The 20,397-nt window shown below is 54.6% G+C and overlaps 1 protein-coding gene across 12 annotated transcripts in view; it reads left to right on the top strand.

Moving 5' to 3' along the window:
- The window catches only part of Casz1 (castor zinc finger 1), a 150,243-nt gene that overhangs the window by 64,572 nt on the left and 65,274 nt on the right, over nt 1–20,397 (top strand). The window contains exon 3 of one of the 12 annotated variants that reach the window (XM_087214442.1): nt 20,161–20,254. The exons of 10 other annotated variants lie outside the window; for them this stretch is intronic. The gene's annotated coding sequence lies outside the window, so the exon portion shown is untranslated. Of the gene's footprint in view, nt 1–12,387; nt 12,641–20,160; nt 20,255–20,397 lie in introns of all 12 variants that reach the window. One more of the 12 variants, XM_087214444.1, reaches the window with a different exon arrangement.

The raw sequence follows: 20,397 nt of genomic DNA, 5'->3' as shown, positions 1-20,397 counted from the left end.
TTGTTTTCCCCTCTCAGTGACTGGTTTTCCCACCTTTCCCATCCCAGCTCCTGTGGAACAAAGGGTCTTCGGCCCCCATGTGCTGGGCCGAGCCCAGCGAGAGGACTCACTAGCAACTCTTTATTGAGTCTTCAAGCGCCGGCCAGGCACTCCATTAAAAAGCCATTCCCCTTTGTGCTCTCCGGCCCCCAGCTGTCCCCCCTCTCATGTGACGGTCGGTCACAGTTGTAAAACAACAACACACAGAGTTGGCAACTAACAAGACTTTTTTTCAAACTGGGGTCTCCATGGCAACCCCCGTCAATCACCCCTCAGGAGCGCTTTAACCTGACCAAGAGGGGGAAATAAAAAATAAAATAATAATAATAATAATAAAAAAGGAAGGCAAGAAAGAAAGAGTTGGAAAGAGAGCGAGAGGCCTGTAGACAACTGGGGAGAGAAACAATTCAGAAAGTTTCTAGGGTTTGCTCCCTCCATTGGAACACACATGAAAATTTAATCAGTTGGACAGGATTTTCTCAGTGATCAGAGGGGAAGAACATTCATTTTCATTTTCATATATAGTTTGCACACTGTGACTGACTTTATGAAGACTTCTAACACTTTTCTTTCCCTCTGCCCCATAAAATGATGGAACATGGTTGTCTCTGAGCAGAGTAGGAGGGCCATCCCTTGGGTCGTTATAGGAGAGATGATGCCATGGCCCGAACCCAGAGGTGCCCAGCTGATGGCCTTCAGCCAGCGGGGAGAGCCGTTTGGCACTTGGCTTGAGTTCACCAGGGTGCCTGAGTCCTTCCACGTGCAGCCCAGGGCCAATGGGGACAGCCCACAGTATGTGTTGGAAATGGTGCCAAGGGGACACTTGAGAGCCCCCAGCCTCGATACCATGCCATGTTGAGGGGGAGCTTGGGGTGGTAGTAGGACCCTTCGTTCTTCACACGCTGCCCGTGCCAGCAGATGCCCAGTTCCTGGGCACGTGGCATGGCGCCCAGGGTGAATTCAACCTTCCTCATGTTGGCATCATGCCATGGCAAGGCAAGCCTGAGTTCTCCCCCCACCTCGCCCCCTGACACTCATACACGCTGTCTGGCAGCCGGCCAGGGGCTCCACAGGTTCCCAGGTCTGTGCAGTCTGGGCACGGGCCATAGGCAGCCCTGGCAGCTGCTGCCTGGCCCTTCTGATGCCTCTGATGGGGAGAGAGATGAGGGCCAGCTTCTGAGCCCAGCCTTCAGTGCTCAGCACCCAGAAACCTAGCTCACAGACACTTTTTCTCCCTGGAAGTGGTAAGACAGGAGTCCCTGTCATAGCTCCTGGCACCTCAGGGAAAGGTTTTCTCACAGTTGGAATCTGGGGGGCTGGCTCAAGGCCTGAGTAGAGCAAGGAGGGGGATGTTGGGGGGCAGAACTTTAAGAGCTTCCGGGACCTTTCAGAGAGTGGGCATCTGGTCCATTTCAGCTCAGGGCACTGTTAGATGCTACAGTATCTTCAGGGGCCTAGGGATAAAGAGAATGGAGGTGCTTCAGTCTGTGGGGTTTTGGGGTGGCTGGATTTTCCCCTGGACTGGCAAGGCCTTGCACACAACTGGCACCCAGAATTGCACACACAGGTAGCTGTGAATAAAGGGGTGAGTGGACAGTGGCCAGGCCAGAGCACCAAGGTTTTGGGGCTGCCTCTTGTATGTGGCGGCTACGGGCTGTGCTCCCAACTCTGTCATCCCCTCCTCTGAGTCCAGGATTGGAACCATTGCCGGCCATTCCCTGCCTCTGTCCAGCTATCCCACCCCCTCCACCCATCCTTGTGCTTTCCAGGCCTGGATACCGCTTCCTCTCTGCCTTCGCTCCATCCTTAGTCCTCGATCACACACTCCCTTTGCTTCCAAAGTCTCCTAAAGCGGATAAAGTAAAAGCCTACCTGTCACCTCTTCCTGAGCCTCTCCCTTCTGTCCCAGCTTTAGTGGGGAAGCTGGCCAGGAGCCCCATACAATGCCACTTCCATGACATCGCAGTGGGTCACAGGAGCTGACTCACTCCCTGACCCTTTCCTCCAATACAAGGCGCTGGCCAGGAAAGGGCCCTGGGTTTCTGAGCAGCCCATGCAACCCCTCCCCCGGGTTCCTTGGAGAGCTCTGCCTGACGCTGGAGGGAGGACCCTCCAGGGACCCAAGTGGCCTTGGCAGGGCCCGACTTTGTAAGTCCTCTCTTTGTAAGTCCTGGGAAGCTCCTGCAGGAAAGGAATGCTAGCAATCTGCTGGTGTAGTAAACTGGCACTGCACCCAGGCAGGGCCGCCACGCAGTGCCAGAGCCTAGTAAAGACGTTGGCGAGGGCTGCCTTCCCCATACCTGGAGTTTCCTCCGACCTGGTTGGCATGCGGCCTCTAGCTTGGCCTCAGACAGTTCAAGGACGAAGCGGCCTCCTGGGCCAGACCCAGCCTGGCCTGCCTAGTGGACCACCCCTCTGCCAACTGCAGTGACAGAGACTATGATGGCAGTGAGGATCCTGTAGCATTTTGTGAAAGGAGAAACAGAGTAGGGTGAGAAACACAGTGTCCGGAGCTCAGCCTGGGTCAGAAGCCCCAAAACTGGAAGACCTGACAAGTGAATGAGGATACAAATAGTGCATCCATCACTCTTGTAGAGTGGTTGCCATAAGGACGTAGGATCTGAGAATGGCTTCACCCTGGGACATGGTCAGCCCTCACTAAATATGATCGATTGGTGGAGGTAGCAGTGAGTGGCCAGGTAGTGAGTGGCCAGGTAGTGGCTGCCCCATGGGCGGTTCGAGGTGTTACTGCGCTAACCTACACAAGCACTTAATACAGGACCTACTACAGTGAACGCTCAGTGAGTGTTAGCCGTCATCGTTATTATTGCTATTATTACCAGTGCACATAGGTGGAGCCTCACCCTGCTTTGCAACTTGGGACCTTGCACCTTGAACAAGCTGCCCCTGCTGATTGCGGCCAGTCTTTTGAGAACATTCAGGGGCTCCTGTGCCCCACAACTGCTCTCTAGCACCTGGCCAGCTGTCTTAAGGCCCCTTCCCTCCCCTCCTCGAGCCCCACTGTCCTTTTGTTCCCCATCACTTACCTGTCCCGGACTCCCCGGCACCATCCTCTCTGGGGTTTCCTAGCAGAAAGGGCTTCTCAGCCTGGCTTCTGCCTCCTCCCCCAGGCTGGCCTCCCCCAGGCCTGGAGTCTGACTGTGTATTGTAACATAGTAGCTGAATGAACTCCAGTTTCAAAGGTTAATATCAAAATCTGGAGTGGATTACCTAAAAATTACTTACAACACCATTAAAATTCTGAACTCTTTTTGTTGTGGCTGTAAATTAATTTAAAATGTCAGTTTTTTTGAGAAATCCAATAAGAAATTGAGCCAACAGAGCAATCTGCAAACTGTCTGGCAAAGAGGAAAGTGTGTCTCTTCAATCGACAAGGAAAAATATGGAGCTTAACTGGAACCATATGGCTCAGTACTTGAGAGAAGTCTGCAGAAGAGGGAGGGTGGGAGGGGGAGGGGGAGGGGAGGCGGGCGCTCAGCTGACAGCCGCTCGCGCACAGCGGGCTGGCCGAGGCATTGGCACTGGCACTGTGGAGGGGCCTGGCGGATGCCTGGCACACAGCCTGCTTGGCTGCCTGGCGTCCACAGTCACCAAGAAGCTCTAGGCTGAGACTTGGTCGTCCACGGTCTTAACACTTTCTCGCTGTGTCCGCCCAGGGCACCCTGGGCAGCTTGGGAGCTTGGGAGCTCTACCCTCACCCCTAGAGGAGCCCAGGTCCTCTCCTTGAGCTGGGAAGGGAGCATTCGGGCATCTAGCTTCCCTGCCTGGGACAGCCACCTGCGTGTCTGCAAGGGCCACCTCCCCCCAGTCCTCCATGGGCTCCCTCCTGGCCAACATGTGGTCCCCATTACTCCCGAATTCCCCCAGATTTACAACACATTAAGTAATTTGTAGGTTATTTCAACTCAATCTGCTAAAGTTGAGAAAATCAGAATTAAATTCAAACCACAAGGAAACTTCAAAGAAAAGAGGAAGAAGAGAAAACTCAGTGCTTTCTCTCCTCCAGGTCCCCGTATCCCCCCTCCCAGGTCCCCCACTGCCTGCCTCCCCCTGGGCCTCCCCTTTCTTGGGCTGCTCTCCACCCCAGCGCACCCTGAGACTCTTCCCCTCTGCCTTTGGCCCTGACCAGTTGTCTTGTTTGTGAACATGCACAAGTCAGGGGCAACTCTGAGGTTTGTGCTGGGGGCCCACTGGCTTGGCCGTGGAGAAGCACCTCTCTAACTTCCAGCACGCTCTCTGCTCCCCTTCCCTAAGCCCTCCCCTTGCCAGGTCCTTCTTGGGCTCCAATCCTATCTGTTCACTTTCCTGACCCATTTTGGGGGAATCTGCACAGCACTGCTCTAGTTCCCGTCGCGCCTGGGGCAGCAGGCAGCTGGTAGGTACCACCTGGCCCCTCAGTTTAATAGCTCAGTTTACCTTATTTTGCTTTCAACCCTTTAAAACAGCCTTGTAAATAAGCAAACACTTGGTGCCAAGCACCTCCGGCACTTAGCCAGGCTGGTAAATATTTTAGTAGTGACTTGGTAACAGTTGTGTTCGCTTTGATTTCCTCAGAAAGGTTCTTGGTACTGGGGAGGGACCGAGGCTCAGGGAGACGATTTGCTGGCTATTAATAGACCAGCTCTGACCACGTGGCTTTTGCTCTGACCCTGGGGATTGTATGGTGGGGTATTTTTAAAACTGGAGTGGCATTGGCCTTACACCCTTTTTGGCAAAGATGGAGAGGACTCTTCCACCTTCCCCAGAAGTGTCCCATAGTGAAAGAGCTCTGAGGTATGGGATTTGAGAAGCCAGACTTGTCCCCACCAAGAGCCTCAAGGAGTCTGGGAGATTTGGGCAGATGTTAGTGGTTAGGTGTGTTTGGGACCAACCCACTGGCACGGTTTGGACATGGGAAGAACCCCAAGGGGCAGGAAAAGAAGGGTTTCGGGTGTTGGGGTGCATGAAGCCCAGGAGGCATTGAATTGGAGCAGAGTTAGGGGGAAATCCAACAAGTGGATGAGTTTTCACAGAATCTAGTCATAGGAGACCCTTACCGTGGGGTAGTGGGAGACAAGGACAAGGAGGAGTGACAGAGGGAGCTCTGGCCTGGGGTCCTGGTGTTCCCCCTAGGCTTCCACAAGGGGCCTGCAAAGTCCAAGGCCTCTCTGCCCAGTGCCAGGAAGCTGGTCTAGCCAGACGGAGCAGTGAGGCAGATGCTGCCTCAGGCTGGGCACCGGGGGCAGGGATGGGCAAGATAGTGGGGTAGACACAGGCGCTTGGCTTTAATAGACTGCTCAGAGCCATAGCCACTCACTCATCTGTTTTATGGGAGGTTTAATGTACAGATGGGTTAGTTTTAAAGGGGCTCTAAATCATGCCACAATGAGACCATAGCATTGTGCCCCATACCCCAGGACCCTATAGGCTATGCAGTGAGCTCTATGGGGTGGGCACAGGCAAAGTAGGACCCTGCAGTAGGAGTAGGAGTAAGGTTTGTCTTCTTTCACACTCGGCTAATGATGATGAGCAAGGAAGGCAAAAGTGGGCACCACACTGGCTACTACATCTGTAATCCAACTACTTGGGAGGCTGAAGCAGGAAAATCCCAAGTGCAACCCCAGCCTGGGCAACTTAATGAGACCCTGTCTCAAAACAAAAAAAATAGAAAGCTTGGGCATGTAATCCAGTGGTCGAGCATTTGCCTCACACATGGGAGGCCATAAGTTCAGTCCCCAGTACCAAAAGAAAAAAGGCTGGGCATGGTGTTACACACCTGTAATCCCAGCACTTGGGAGGCTGAGACAGGAAGATTGCCATGAGTTTGAGGCCAGCCTGGGCTATATAGTGAGTTCAAGGCCAGCATGAACTACATAGAGAGACCTTGTCTCAAAATTTTTTTTTTTTAATTTAAAAAAGGAAGAAGCCGAAGGTGGGCCTCTCTCAGCTAAGACAGGCTCAGTATGATGAAGACCCAGCCCCTTCCCCACCCATCCCTACCCACCCGCCCTCCACAGGTGGATGAGGCCTTCCCCTTCCACCACACAGCCAGGGTCCTGTTCAGCTGACCAGCCGACCTGCTGCCACTCCCAGTCACCTGCCCTTGCTCCCATGGCTCCTGGCGCCATGATGCGCCTCCCGTCTGCACCCACGCACACCCCATTGGTGCTCAGCCGCCGTGGGCGCGAGTCAGGTGAGCAGCAGACAGAGTGGTGGACCCAGCTCACCTTCTTCCCGGCGGGATGGGTGCCAGGGCTGTGCTCTTCCCGGAAGGCTTCCAAGCTCCCCCGCATGGCATCCTGTTGAGCCTGTTCTCGGGGTGCGGGGGCAGGCCTTTTTGGGGGGAGAGTGTCTGCCCCATGCTGCCCTGGCGCCAGCTCTTCCTGAAGACCTGTGGTGGAGTCACCCAAGGGAGGCAGCTGGGCCGGGGCAGGAGAAGGGGACATCTGAAGTGGGAGCCAGGCAGGACACAGCCATCTTCTGCCACCACCATGGCGCAGCCTGGCAGACGTGAGCCCTGGGCAGTCTACATGGGTGCTCACTGTGCGCGAGTTGCTTAGTGACCCCTTGGTGTCTGGGTTCTCCCATGATTCCCTGCAAGATGAAGAGCCCCTCTCTGCGCCCTCAGCTGGAGTCCACCACCCATGGTGAGGCTCATGGACCCTCGTGGCTACTCGGGCTTGCCAGGTTGGGCTTCCCAACCTCTCTTCAGTGTCCTTAGAAACCCGTAGGAGTTCTAGGGAGGCAGCAGGAAGAGGCTCCTGTGAGTGTCCGCAGCACTGGGGATCTCTGTAGTAAGAGAGAGCCTCCTGAGGCACTGGGCCCCAGGAAAGGCTCCCTTAGAGAGTCTTTCACTGCACCGAGGCCCTGCATTTGAAACTGTGGCACCCAGGAAATTTCAGTTCTCCACTACTGAGTATCTTGAGCGCAACATGCCTTTTCTGTCAGTAGTGTCAGTGCTCATGCTGCTCCCCACTCTCCCTAAGGTACAGGTGGAAAAGGGGGCCCTGTGTGCCTTCTGAAGAGTCCTCGTGGTTCTACCAGGCCACTCAGGAAGCTGGTGGTGGTGACCACTGAGCTGCCTACTTCAGGGTTGGTCACGTAGGGGCAGGGCCAAGGTGCAGGTGTCTGTTCAGCCTCAGCAGGGCCTGGAAGTCTCCAGGAGTTTCCATAGCTCCCTGTGCCTTCTGAATTAGAGAATGCCACGCCATGCCAGCCTCAGTTTCCCAGTAGGCACTGTGAGGACCTTGAGGGGAAAGGCATGGCCTTCGAGGGCAGAGGAGAGAAGTAGGACCTGGTGACAGAGAAGACCCACAGAGGCTGCCTGGGGCCCCTCTTCTTTCTCTCACAGGGGCCTGCACTGCTTCGCAGCAGATCAGATCAGGTGGCACAAGGCACTTGGCTTCCACAAGGCCAGAAGTTCTGCTGAACTGACCCCCTAGAACCTGCCAGGTCCTATAAAGGCCACAGCCTCCCCCTTCCTGGCTTTTGGGTCAGCACCCAGGTGGTGAGGTGCAGCCTGGGAAGGGAGATGACGCGCCAAGTACTGTAGAAGGTCAGGGATGGGCGCCGTGGGACCAGAGCCAGGTGGACCCTCCACCTCATTGAGCCCAACACCGGGGCTGATTGCAAGGGCAACACACTGGCAGGTAGCCAGTTGCCCTGTTTCTCCTTGATGCCTGCGTGGAGTGAGTCCTGGTTTTGAGCTCCCTGCGAGCCGAGAATGGAGGAGATCCTATGAAAATGATGATATGTGACAATCAGTCACAGCAATTAGTGTTTTGGTTAACAGGCCTTTTTTGTTTTCTCTCACCCAGACAGAATGTCACAAATAAATCCTCTCCTGCATTTGCATATTAATTGGATCGGAGACGTCAAGCATCTTTCATTAAAGAAAATGATCTGCATATTTGGAGACATAAAATAGTTATTTTGATGGGTTTTTTTCCCTAAGATCAGGGGGTGGGGGAGGTAGGTGATAGGAGCAGTAGAATGGAGGTAGAGGGAAGGCAAAGCCAGCCAGCCCCTCTGTCTGGAGTTAACCCTCTGCAGTCTGGAGTTGATGGGCTGAGGTTGGCCAGAGAGATAATTAGTACGTAAATAACTCACGGAGCCAAGGGGGCCCCTGGGCTCAGCGTGGCTGCTGTGTAAAAGGGACCCTGACCAGAGTTTATGGACGAGGAGGCCGGCTGTGGGCCGCTCAGTCCTGCTCTCCAGTCCCTCCCTTGGGAGCTGGGAGCTGGGCTGCCCTGGGGTATTTCCCTGGGAAGGTGGGCAGCAGACAGAGGGTGTGGTCAGGCGCCCACCCACCCTGTATCTTGGAGATCTCCACTTGTCTCTCCCAGCTCTCTGTGTCCTCCTTACCCCGACCCCTCGGTCAGGCCATTCCTCCAGCCCCTGCTCTTCCTTTCCCCGTGCTCACCCCTCTGTGCCACATTCTCCCTACTCTCTGACCTTGGGCTTCCCTGTGCCCTTCTCATTCTTTGCCATCCGTCCTCCCTCTCCTCTCTCCAGATGGAAAGTTTGCTGGGGGCAGCAGAAGCAAAGCCTGGAGTCATTATCACATGCACTCGAAATAACCCAGAAAGCTTCGGGGCCCATATTAGGGCATGAGTCCCCGCAGAAAGCTGAGTGAATGTACAGTTTTTGATAGGCAAATGTGACTGCCCAAGTCATCCCTGTTTCTCCCTCCTGCCTGCATGCTGGGTCCTTGTCAGCTGCTTTAGCCAGTGTTGCAGGCAGACACAAAGCCGAGATGGCCTCCCTGAGACATTTCCAAGCCTTCCCAGGCAACATCCAACAGGCTCTACCATCACCGCCCCCAAAGCCATAATCTCTGGTACCGTGTCATGGTTAGGAAGGTGTTTGGGTGATAGTGATGATGACAGTGATGCCTGTCACCACTTTATGCACATAGGAAATGTGTAGACACTTTGCTGAGAGCCTGGCACCCCATGTCTCCCCAAATCCTTACCACATTCTCTGATATCATCATGCACACTTGATAGATAAGGAAACTCGACCTCAGAGAGGCCAGATAGTGCACCATGGGTGCCCATCAGAGTTCAGAGCTTGCAGCCAGAGCCACCCTCTTCATACTAAGCTGAAGGACCCTGGATGAGGCTGTGGGGACCTGGGAAGTCTGCCCCTTGGTTTGATCCCAGCCTACTATTATTTGAGTTGAAGGCACTCTGTATTGCAGCATGGTGTGTTAAGATGTCTCTCTGCACTGCCGACCTCTTTATCCCACTGAGAGACAAGATCTGCCGTTCCCTTGGGGACTGAGAGTGACCTTGGGTGGCTTCTGTGGGCCCTTTAACCCCAGAGGTGCCTGTTCCACTCATACCTTTGGTGTGCAGTTTTGCTTAGAATTTTGACGTGCTGGGTCATCTGTTCTACTACTCTGCTGATTCCTCCCTCAGTGGGTCAGACTCCTGGATCGGGCACCTGGATCGGGTAGTACCTGAGGGCTCCCATGGCCCAGCTCTCTGGTTGAGCCACAAATTAGCACAGGTGGGCCAGCCTCCCCATGGGCCCTGGGGAAACCTGGGTGTCCCATGGAAACCTGCAGTTGAGTGCTGCCTCCCTAGCACCCAGATTCTGAATGCTTGGCATATGTACCCTGAGGTTGTCACCATGAACTTATCCTCAGCCACCTTTTTCCAGTAGCCACGACACAGAGGCAAGACATGGCTCTGAGATCTAAAGGGAAGGCTGTGAGGCATGGTCAAAAAAACGAGGGCTTTTAATGCAAACTGAGTCAGTGTGAATTCTGGGCTTGCTGTTTTTATGAGCTGTGTAGCTCAGGCAAATCACCACCTTTCTCTGCCTCAGTTTCCTCCTTTGTAAGAAAGGGGCTGTAATTCCTCTTGTGAGCAAGTGCCTGCAGAGTAACTTGACGGGCCTGTGTCGTGTGCCTGTATGCCCCTGCAGATGCCAGCCGAAGGGTGTGCACCCGAGCCTGCTACCCACCTCCTGTGGTCAAGACTTCAGAAGGGGCATCTGGGTCAGGGGATGGAGGTGATTGTGTCCCGAGGCACCTGGCAGCTTTGCCCTAGCTGATTCCTCACCAACCCCGTGGCCCTCGGTGACTTCAGCTATATGTGCTTTTGGCAGAGCAGGAACAGGAGAGAGGATGTGGCAGCCCTTGGGTTTGGGGTTCTTGGAGAAGGAGCCGAGGTGCCCTCTCGGAGCAGGTAGACAGGCAGGATATTTTATGGAGTCTGGGGGAGTCCTGCAGCAGCTGTATCTGTTAAATGCCAAGAAGCCAAGTTGGTTTAATATGATTGTAGCTGCTGCTTTGATAAATCAAAATAATTAAAAATAATAAATTTGATTCCTCAACCAACAGCCTGTGTGTGGGCGCAGAGCCTGGGCTGCAGAGCGACAACTGGGGAGGTGGAGGGGCCACTGGGACACAGGGGACACAGGAAGGCCTGTCTTTGTAGGGTCATAAATGGGGAGGTGAATGGCAGCTGGAGCCAGAGCCCAGCTCTTCAAACCATTCATGGACAGCAGCCCAGGCTAGAGCCCCCACTGGGCCTGCCCCTGGCTCTGTGGCCTCAGTTTCCTCACCTGTCAAATGGGGTGATGGTCCCACCTGCCTCACAGGGCTGTGTGAGGAGTCGGGGCTTTGGTCAGGCTCAGGGGGTCTGCCCTCTTCCACGTCATATGGAAGGGGCTTCAGTGGTCCCTCTTGGACCATCTTCTCACTGCCTCTGGGCACTGTGGCCAAGGCAGCTGGATCTGCTGACTTGTGGAGCCGTGGCTTCCCGGGACACTTCCTCCGCCAGCTGTTGTCCTGACACAGGATTGTTCTGTTTATGAGGACATCCCCTGGTGCAGGACGTTTCTATTGATAGCTTGGGTCTGGATCCAGACCTGGGTCAGGAAGTGACATGCCACACCCTGGGACCGAGTCCCTGGTTAGGGTGCTGGTAGCTCTGACCTCGGTGGCTGGGAGTTGGAAAGGCTCTGTCCCCTCTCACCCCAACCCCCCAGCCACATCCTCAGGAGCCGTATTTGGTGTCTGAGCAGCTGGAAATCTGAACTGAGTGTAAGGGGAGGGACTGGAGGGGAGGGAGGGACAGGGTGTCCGTCTCTTTAAATGCACTTTGTGTCAGTGCGATAAGGAATTTGATGGCTTTATCAGAAATACCAAAGCTTTATTTAGCAGGGTGAGGCTCACACCACTCAGCTCCACACAATCTGCTGATAAATAGCAAAAGAAAAAAGAAGAAGAAAGAAAGAAAAAAGAAAAGGAAAGGAAAAAAACTCAATAACTCACCAACACCCTGGTGCAGCAAGATCGAAAGGCAGAGAAGCGGAGTTGGAAGTTGGGGGAATCAGGGAATCGAAGGGGTGGAGAAGGGGAGCCGTGGGAACCGAGTGCTTTCGGGAAAGTGCTGACAGGCACATTCATCCGTTCTCCTCTGGAGGCCTCCGTAGATTTTTCTGTTATTAGGTGAAAACACTATGATAACTGTAATTCTTCCAGAGAAAGGACTTGCTAAGAGACACCGCCTCCCCCTGCACCAGCACATCCCATCTAAGCCTCCAGGGGACTCCTGAGGGCCAGGCCCCAGCAGGCACCAGACCTCAGGGCCCTGCTGGCTGTGCTGGGGAGGCTGGGCCAGCATGGGACGAAACCAAAACTGGGAGAAGATGGGCTGAATTCGGAAGAAACTGTCAGGGAGCTGCCCCATTGCAGCTCTGAGAAAGGGGGTCCCCACTCCATGCAATGCAATGGCCATAGGTCTCTGTGCCATCCGGCGGGTCAGCAGTGGAGCAGGACATCTGCATTTGATTCTTCCCCCTTGGACCTTGAACCTTCTCTGCCCACCTTGTATTTGTTTTCTCACTGATCTGGCTTCGCAATCAGGGATGCAGTCCTGGGGATTGACTTGACGGTCCACATACCTCCTCCCTCTGCCTGTGTGTCTCCATGAAGCTCTTGCCAGGAACAAAGCAAATTTAAACTGGGGTCCCCACCACGCCTCTTTGTGTACCTCCAAAGGTTTCGCCTCTTCCAACGAGTGTGTGCATGACCCACTCTGGGAACTGAGGCAGGTTTTAGTGTGCTGGGCCCACAGGAGAGCTATGTGGATGGGAAGTGGGGTGGGGGTTGTGGATAGTGGGGGGCGAGGCATCTTTGGTGCACAGGGACACTTGTGGCCCACCTGGCCAGTGCCCAAGCTCCTTTCCCCTTCCTAAGGGCAGAGTCAAGGGCCTGGGTCCTGCCTCAGGCCTCTCCTGCCCTCCACGTCCAGCGCTGCTGCTGCTATTGTTGACAGTGGTCACGCTTGGTGACTGGCAGAGTTGGTTGAAGAATGGTCCCTGTCCACGTAGGTGTCTCCAAACATGGCAGAAGCGCGAGGCTTTCCAGAGCACACAAGCTGACCCCTCAAACAGGATGGAGTTGGGAGGCACAAAGGATGCTTAGGGGCCGCTGTGGAGAGCCCAAGCTGAAGGCCAAGGAAAGCAAAGTCGGAGTGCGGATCTGAACCGAGCACCTTCTCCCTGGAGCCCAAGAAGAGCTGAGTCCGTGCACTCCCCACAGGAAGTTAACCAAGGCTGGGCCAGCAGGCTGAGAGCCAGCCAGGTTGGACTCAGAGGGATTCCTGGGCTTTGGGTGGTGGAGCAACAGGATTAGCCCGGCTGCTGGGCAGGGGAAGTGCTGGGTGGAGAAACAGGGCAGCCGGGGCGGGGGTTAGGGGGACTGGCCAGGGCAGGGCAGAGGCTGGAGGAAGCTTCGGAAAGGCTGAGGCCCGGAGACAGACAGGAGGAATAAATGGAAGTGACAGGGTCAGGCCAGACCTTTGTCCTGCAGCCTGATTAGAGAGTCTGCCCTGGATTTCTGAAACTTTGGGATGTTGTCGGACAAACTGGAGCTTAATTCTGTCAGAGCGCTGGGGAGATTAGAATTGACATCCTGGGAGCACATTCCTGGCTGGGCAGAAATCCAGCCCCCGCTGGGAAAAACCTGTGAAAGCATGACCGGCCCGTGGTGGTGGCGGCGGGAGTGCCCAGCAGCACCCGCGACCGCTCCAGCCAGGAGCTTTTGGAAGGCTGGGCTGTGTCACTGGGAATCGAGGGCGTGTGGAAAGAATGGAGGCTCCCAGGAGCCACTTCTGAGACTGACTTCTGATCTTCGTTCTGGGCCTTTTTCTGGCACCAGCGCTGCCTCAGGCTGCGTCCCTCTTAGCACTCCTGCTCAGACTAAGAAAAATGGGACTGCAGACAGGGGCTGGCCTCCCGGGGTCCCCAGGCAGCTCAGCCACCCTCAGACCAAGAAATGGGCTGGAGAAGGAGACTGAGGGCCAAGCACCACAGCCCCCAACCAGGACGTTTCCAGGAGAACCGAGTACACCGCCCCCCACTTCCCTCCTGAGTCTAATGACTTTTAAATATTGGTAAATATTTTGGCTAATGCAGGCTCTCATGGCAGAGAGCAGAGCTGTCTGCAGTTCAGGACCTACAAATGATTTATTAAAGATCTGAGATGCAGTGCAATTATGTGGAAAGAGCCCAAAAAATTAAATAAATAAGTAACAAAATAAATAAATAACAGCCCCACTGGCCTCTTGAAGGCTTGGGGAGCTGCACACATGATTGCCGACTTGATGAAATCCCCCCGGATGTAATGAGCTGATTTTCTGCTGTTAATATTGCATCTGCTGATGAAGGATTCGTTAGGATAATGGAACGAAGCTAAAATATAAATGACTCCCTGTCAAGAAGCAGCTTTTGTTTGTTGATCTCCTGACAGTTCCCGGGCCAAGGCAGGGGTTTCTGTGTGCACATGCATCCGGGAGCAGGCAGGAGGGTGGGATGAGGGCGGAGGGAACCCCGGAGAACCTGGCTCCTGGTTATCTAGATTTTCCCTTCCTAGGGGTGCTGCCTGACCTTGGGAAGCCCTAGAGCCCTCGGGGTGGGGAAGTCATGGGCGCGGTCTCATCTGGAGGGACCCTCGGTGCAGTAAGATGCTGGGTGGCAGCAGAAATTGTATGAGGACCCAGACCGAGGGGGCTGGGTGTATGGGGAACCAACCCCACAAGAGAAGAAGCACTGTGTGTGCGGGGGAGTGGTGCATGTGGGACACGGACTTGAGCAGGGTGTCCTGGGGGAGGCCCATCAGGGAGCCCCCTAACCTCTCTGTACTGTTCTTCTGCTGTCACGAAGCATATCTTGCTGAGACTTCAGAATCCCTTGGGTGGCAGTTCACGTTATCATGCGGGACTAGAGGGAAAGAGGAACATTTGAAATGATGGTGTTCACCCTCCGCCCCTAGCTTGGCTTGTCTAATCCCTCTTTCTTCTCTTCCCAACTGCTTTTATTGTAAAGCGGTGTCACTTTATTTTATTGTTGTAAAACGCACAGTGTATAAATCAGTCACATTAAGTACATTCACAGAGTTGGACAACCATCACCATTATCCAGTTGCAGAACTTTTTAATCACTCCACACAGAAACTTTGCACCCATTAGCAATCCCTCCTCTACTGTCCCCTTCCCCCAGCCCCTGACAGCCACTCATCTGCTCTCTACCTCTATGGATTTACCTGTTCTGGAGATTTCCTGTAAATGCAGTCATACAGTTTGTGGCTGTTTGTGTCTGGCTTCTCAGCATAATGTTTTCCATGTTGTAGCCCATGTCACAACATCCTTCCTCTTCCTAGCTGAGTAATATTCCATGGTGTGGACATACCACATGCTTATCCTTCCCTTAATTGATGGACACTTGGGTTGTGTCCACCTTTTGGCTACTGTGAATAGTGACCCTATGAATATTCATGTGCAAGATTCTCTTTTTCTTAGTCCCTGTTTTCCATCTTTGGAGTCCATACCTCGGAGTGGAATTGTTGGCCGTCTCTCAGCTTTTAAACACAGGGATCCTACATGCTAATAGCAAGTGCTTGCTGTGCCAGACACTGTGCTAAGTATCACCTCAGTGAGTCCTCACAGCAGTGAGTAGCAGAGGTGGGATTTAAACCCAACTCTTACCACCTCTGATCTTGTGACTGTCTTGTGTCTTCCTCAGGCCTGGCACAGTGTCATGCACACAGTATGTGCTTCATAAATACCTGGTGATGCTGTGGGGCAGGCCTGGGAGAGAGCAGGGATCCCGTTATGAAAGGGCCAGGAGAGGGCTGTCTTCCTGGGCATGTGCTGGAGGCAGGTGTCAGAGTGGTGGGGGTGCACTGAGTCCTCAGTGGCCAGGGTCTGGTTGGCACTCCTGAGCACCCCCCCCAGCACACAAAAAAAACCTTCTGGCTGACTCCTTAGCCAGCACCAAGAAGCAGCTAGAGAAAAGGGGGCAACTCAAACCAAGCCACCAAGTCAGGGCCTTCCCAGGCAGAGCGAGACACCTGTGTGCTGGCCAGGCACAGACACTGGGAAATGATGGGGTTTCTTCCTCTAGAAGGGGTCCCAGGAGAGGCAGGGCCAGCTCTTCCCCTGGGGCCCTGAGAGGGCAGGTGTGTCCCTTCCCCCTCCAAGTCCCCAGGCAGACATGGGGACCACTCAAGGCAGCATGCAGCAAAGGACTGCAGGGCCAGGGCCAGAGACAAACCGAGTGAGAACAGCGAGGCTTCGCCAGCTGCAGGACCAAGGGCCAAGCTGGGTCCCACCTTACTTTTCATTTCATACTTATTATTTAAAACGTTGCTTGAGCCAGGGCTTGAAAGAACAAGTTGGGAAACCCGTTTCCTGTCCCTGAACTACAAGGCCTTCCCTCTTAACCTCCTAGAGATTTTTCAGGACTCTGGCCAAATCCCAATCAAGACTCCAGAGACTTGCTCCAACTCCCTGTGCTGGACAGCTGCTGCCACCTGCCCCTCCCTGCTCTGAGGTCTCTGTCCCTGTGCCGGGACAGGCCGCCCGCTCTGGCTGCCGCCTCTGCCCAGATCTGGCACCTGCTGGACCACGCAGAGCCCTCGGCCCCCTCATTGTTCTGCTAACCACTGTGTCAAAATTTCAGGCTTCCTTTGACCTCTCTGTTTTGCCTGGTTAGGCTGTGGAGGTCCCACTGACATGCATCCCCTGGCCGCACTGCAGCGAGGGGGGACTGTCAGGCCCCTGCCTGAGGCCTTTCTTTCCCCAGCTCTGCTCCCTCTAGCACTTTCTATTCTCTTTCTTTTCCCCTCTATTTCTCCCTCCCTCTCTCTCACACTCTCTCTTTTTCACTCTTTTAACATGGTTTTCCTAAAAAGTTTTTTAATCAATCAAATTTGAGGCAGAAAATAGGTTTTGTCACGCCTGGTCCCGGGATAGTGTGGCTCTCACTCAGGCTCCTGACAGCTCCTCAATGCAGGAGGGAGGCCAAACAGAATATTTCTCCGGGAAAGTGCCCGTTTCCATGACACTGCCCCTTGTCTGTGCCGCCCCCCTCCTCAAGCTGCCGGGCTGACATGGCCCCAGCCCCTGTGAAAGGGCCAGCCAGGGAGAGGGTGTGCGGGAGGATGGGACGGTGGGCTGGGGGCAGGGGAAGGAAACAGCAATAGGGGGTGGCTGGGCGGCCCAACAGCTGTCCTGAGCCTCTGTGGCCCAAGAGGGCTGGGGAGGAGGTAGGAGCACTGGGACAGGAGCCTGGCTGTGCTGCACAATCAGGGCAGCCTCATCCATATGGAGCTGGGCAGCCGTGGAGGACAGGCTCTGAGGCCGCGTCCTGGACAGGTGGCGGCTCCAGCCAGAGGGGACAGCGATGGATGAGGCTCCTTCGAGTCCTGGTATGCTGGTCACCCGTTGCTCACTGGCCCCTGTCCCTCCTCCTGGCCTTCCGTTGCCCACGGCAGCCCTCTCTGCCATCCTTGGCTTCCTTCCCGGCCCTCTGACTGCAGCAACTCCAGTCCCTCCCAGCCCCCAGGCCCAAGGTCACCACTCAGGTCCTCAGGGTCTCCCCTCTCTAGCCCACTTCCGTCTTCCTCCTTCCAGTCCCTGTCTTTCACCCTTTCCTCTCTCCTACTCTTCTCACTCTCTTTTATAATTAATGATTAGTTTTAATTGGTTTGCTTAGGCAGCCTGACAGCAAATTAACAGAAGCCAGCCCAGGGCTGCCAGGCTTGGGTGGGAGACCACTGCGCTTCCGATCTGGCCAGGGCGCTGAGTGAGCTCTGTGGAGGTCAGGACTCCCCGGACAGGTGCGGCAGCCAATAGGAAGGAGCCAACAGGCGCAACACACACAGGGCTCGCCGTTGTCAACTTCCTGTGTGCTTTTGTTTCTATTCTCCTCCATCCTCTCTCCACTCTTGTAGGGGATCAGGGTCAGCAGAAGGGGGACAGAGCTGCTGCCTTCAGCCTTGGGCAGGGTTTGCTTTTGATGCCAACCATCCTTGCCTATGCCATGGCCAATGGGGTTGGCAGCTTGACACCTCTGAGGCCAAGATGCTGCTCTTTCACACAGTTAGGAGAGAAGAGGCCACAAGGCTCTTGTCACTGTGAGCTCTGCTGTCTGCGGACAGTCAGCCACCCCAGCCTACAAGTGGCAGGATCTGGCTCAGTTTCTGATTTGCTCGGTGCTGAGCCTTCAACCTTTTTGTTCTCAGTTGTCTGGTCAAAGAAGCTAGGATTAAGAGCATTGAACAATGGGTAGATGGATGCATGAGTGGATGCATGGATGGAAGGAGGAAGGGTGGACAGCTGACAGACAGTAGGTACCCTGGCATCTCTTGGACACTTTCTGCCATGACCCCTGAGCATATTCCTTTTCTTCCTTAGCCTGGAAGGGTTTCATTCAGCCTTAGCCTGCCTGAGGGTAAGGCCCACTCTCTGGGCTTTCCCAGCTGCTGGACCTCTCCCTACCGCCTCCAGAATCCTTTCTTCACCACATCAGCTTTCTGACTCTAACACCAGACCCCGGGTATGCTAAACACTCACTCACAAGAGCCAGCACCAGGCATAGGCACAGTGAAGGGCAGAGACAGGAGAAGGTACCCAGGCTGGGCATGCTGGCAAACACCTGTAATCCCAGCACTCTGGAAGACTGAGGCAGCAGGATTACACATTGGAGCCCAGCCTGGGGATCTTAGCAACTTAGCGAGAGACTGTCTCCAAAGAAAAAAGAAAAGAAAAGATACCCAGGCAAGAAATGGGGCCAGGGATGTAACTCAGCACTAGAGCACTTGCCTAGCATGCACAAGGTCCTGTGTTCAATCTTCAGCACAGAGAGAGAGAGAGAGAGAGAGAGAGAGAGAGAGAGAGAGAGAGACTGACTATTGGCTACTGGATACTTGTCAGGCTCCTACTGGGAACTTAGAATCCACCCAGTGTCCCTGAGTTCACCGAGAGAGGCTCTCTGTCAGCCAGGCCACCTGCCCAGGGTAGGCAGGTGGGGGACAGGACTCCAGCGTGTGTCTTGTCCTGTACACAGGCATCTCTGCCCCTCCTCTTCCCTCTGCCAGCCCCGACCAACTCCTGGAAAGTTTCCTCCCCGATTGTTCTGTGTGATCAGATCTGCAAGTTGCTCTCTAAGCTTCTTGTCACATTTTGACTTAATGAAGTGCAACTGCTGAGGGATTTGGGTTCAACGCTCCGGTCTCCCGCACTCCCTTGTTGTCAGAAAACAGGGGTGGTTGGGGACGGCAGCACCGCACTGCAAGTCGTTATCATTCCGGTCAGTCTGTTTAACACAAAATTAAACAAAGAACTAATTAGTGCCTCATGAATTAATAAATGCACAGTTGCCAGGGAGGATGGGAGGGGAGAAAAAGGTGGTGGAAGGGAGATACTGGAGTTGTGGAGTTGGGGGCTTTGGGGGTTCAAGGGAGGCTGGCCGGGGTGCCTTGAGAGATCTCAGGCAGGCAAGCTTGGGATGGGCGGGATGGCAGTGACACCTCAGCCAAAGCCCAGGGCCGACTGACCTGATGTGAGCTCTGCCACCTCCCCATTTCAGCCAGGGCCTCCCACAGAGGCCTGGGAGTCTCCAAGCTTGGCCCTGAAGCCAAGCCCAATGTCCTTCTACTTCATCAGCTCCCATCTCCCCTCCAATTCCAGCCCTGCTCCTCTCTCCAGGCCTCCACCTGCTTCTTCCGCCTCTGTGCGGCTTCTCTTTCCCTCTACTGCACGCCCCCCCCGCCCCGCCCCTGGCTTGGGTGTCCACCCAGCTCTCTGAAGAGCTCCTGCTTCACTTTCTGGGTAACGCAGAGGCCCACAGTGCAGCCCTCTCCAACCACTTGATGCCCACCCAACCCTCAGCCCTTGAGTTTGTATCCTGCAGGGTGGGCTCTGCCCCAGGGTCACCCTGTGCCAGAGCAGCCCAGCCCAGGCGACAAACGCTGGCAGAGAACCGAGCCCTCCTTAAGAGGGCATGTCAAGTGCAATTAGTATTATCTGTCTAAATGCGTCCTGGGAACAGGAGAGTGGGCGATGGGACAGGGTGGCATTCTGGGAGCCCTATACAAGGTCACCTCATCTCCCACAATCCCCCCAATCTGATTTGGGGATTACGAGGCCTAAGGAAATTGGTCTTATTCCTCTTGCATCACTGATAAGCCACAAATGAGGGAGAGGGAAGAGGAAAAGGTAACAAACAGCAAACCCTCCTGACCGGGCGGATGCTGAGGCCAGGACACAGGGCCTGGCTTAGGCAAGGCTGGGTGCGGCCAGGTGGGCAGGCAGAGGACCGCTTGGGCTTTCCCTTCACTCACTGAGTCTGTCCCATTTACACTTGGTTCCCCAAACCCCTGCTCTGGACCAAAAGCGGTCTCCGCGGCACAGCGTGGAAAGTGCTGCCACTTTTTGGTGCCTGGCCTTGGTCCTTCTTGCCTCTCGGACACCTACTTGTGGTAATAAACACTTTGGCGTCTCTCCCCTCCCCGCCCAGGGCATTAACCTCGGCTTTCACACTGAGCTACATCTCCAGCCCCCCTTTTCATGTTTTTTTTTTTTTTTTTTTTGGTACCGGGGATCAAACTCGGGTCCTTATGCTTGTGCAGCAGGTGGCGAAACCACTGAGCTAAATCCCCAGCCCTTTTAATGTTTTATTTAGAGACAGGATCACACTAAGTCACTAAGTTGCCCACGCTAGGCTGAAACCCATGATCCTCCTGCCTCAGCCTCCCAGCGTGCTGAGATTACTGGCATGCACCACTGTATCCGACTGGTGCCTGTCATTTTTTAATTTCAGGAATCAAGGAAAAAGAGTAAAAGAGTGGTTAAAGCTGGAGTCCTTCGCTGTCGCCAGGCATCCCTACTCAGCTACGGCAGCTCCATGAACGCCTGTAGGCCTTATAACCAGTACCCCCAAATCCAAATTCCCACACCTCCCTCCACAGAGGAGGGTGCAAAGCATGGCCCAACTTTCCTCTGCTTGGTTAGTGGTGCCCTGAGAGCCATAGTTCCCCTGAAATCAGCCACTGCTGCT

This window comes from Heterocephalus glaber, unplaced genomic scaffold (genome assembly GCF_053883595.1).
Source record: "Heterocephalus glaber isolate CG9 unplaced genomic scaffold, H.glaber_assembly_v1.0 deba00001447, whole genome shotgun sequence".
In the NCBI taxonomy this organism is placed as follows: Eukaryota; Metazoa; Chordata; class Mammalia; order Rodentia; family Bathyergidae; genus Heterocephalus; species Heterocephalus glaber.
Note: the sequence above shows the minus strand (reverse complement) of the source record. Positions and strands in the feature narration are given on the sequence as shown.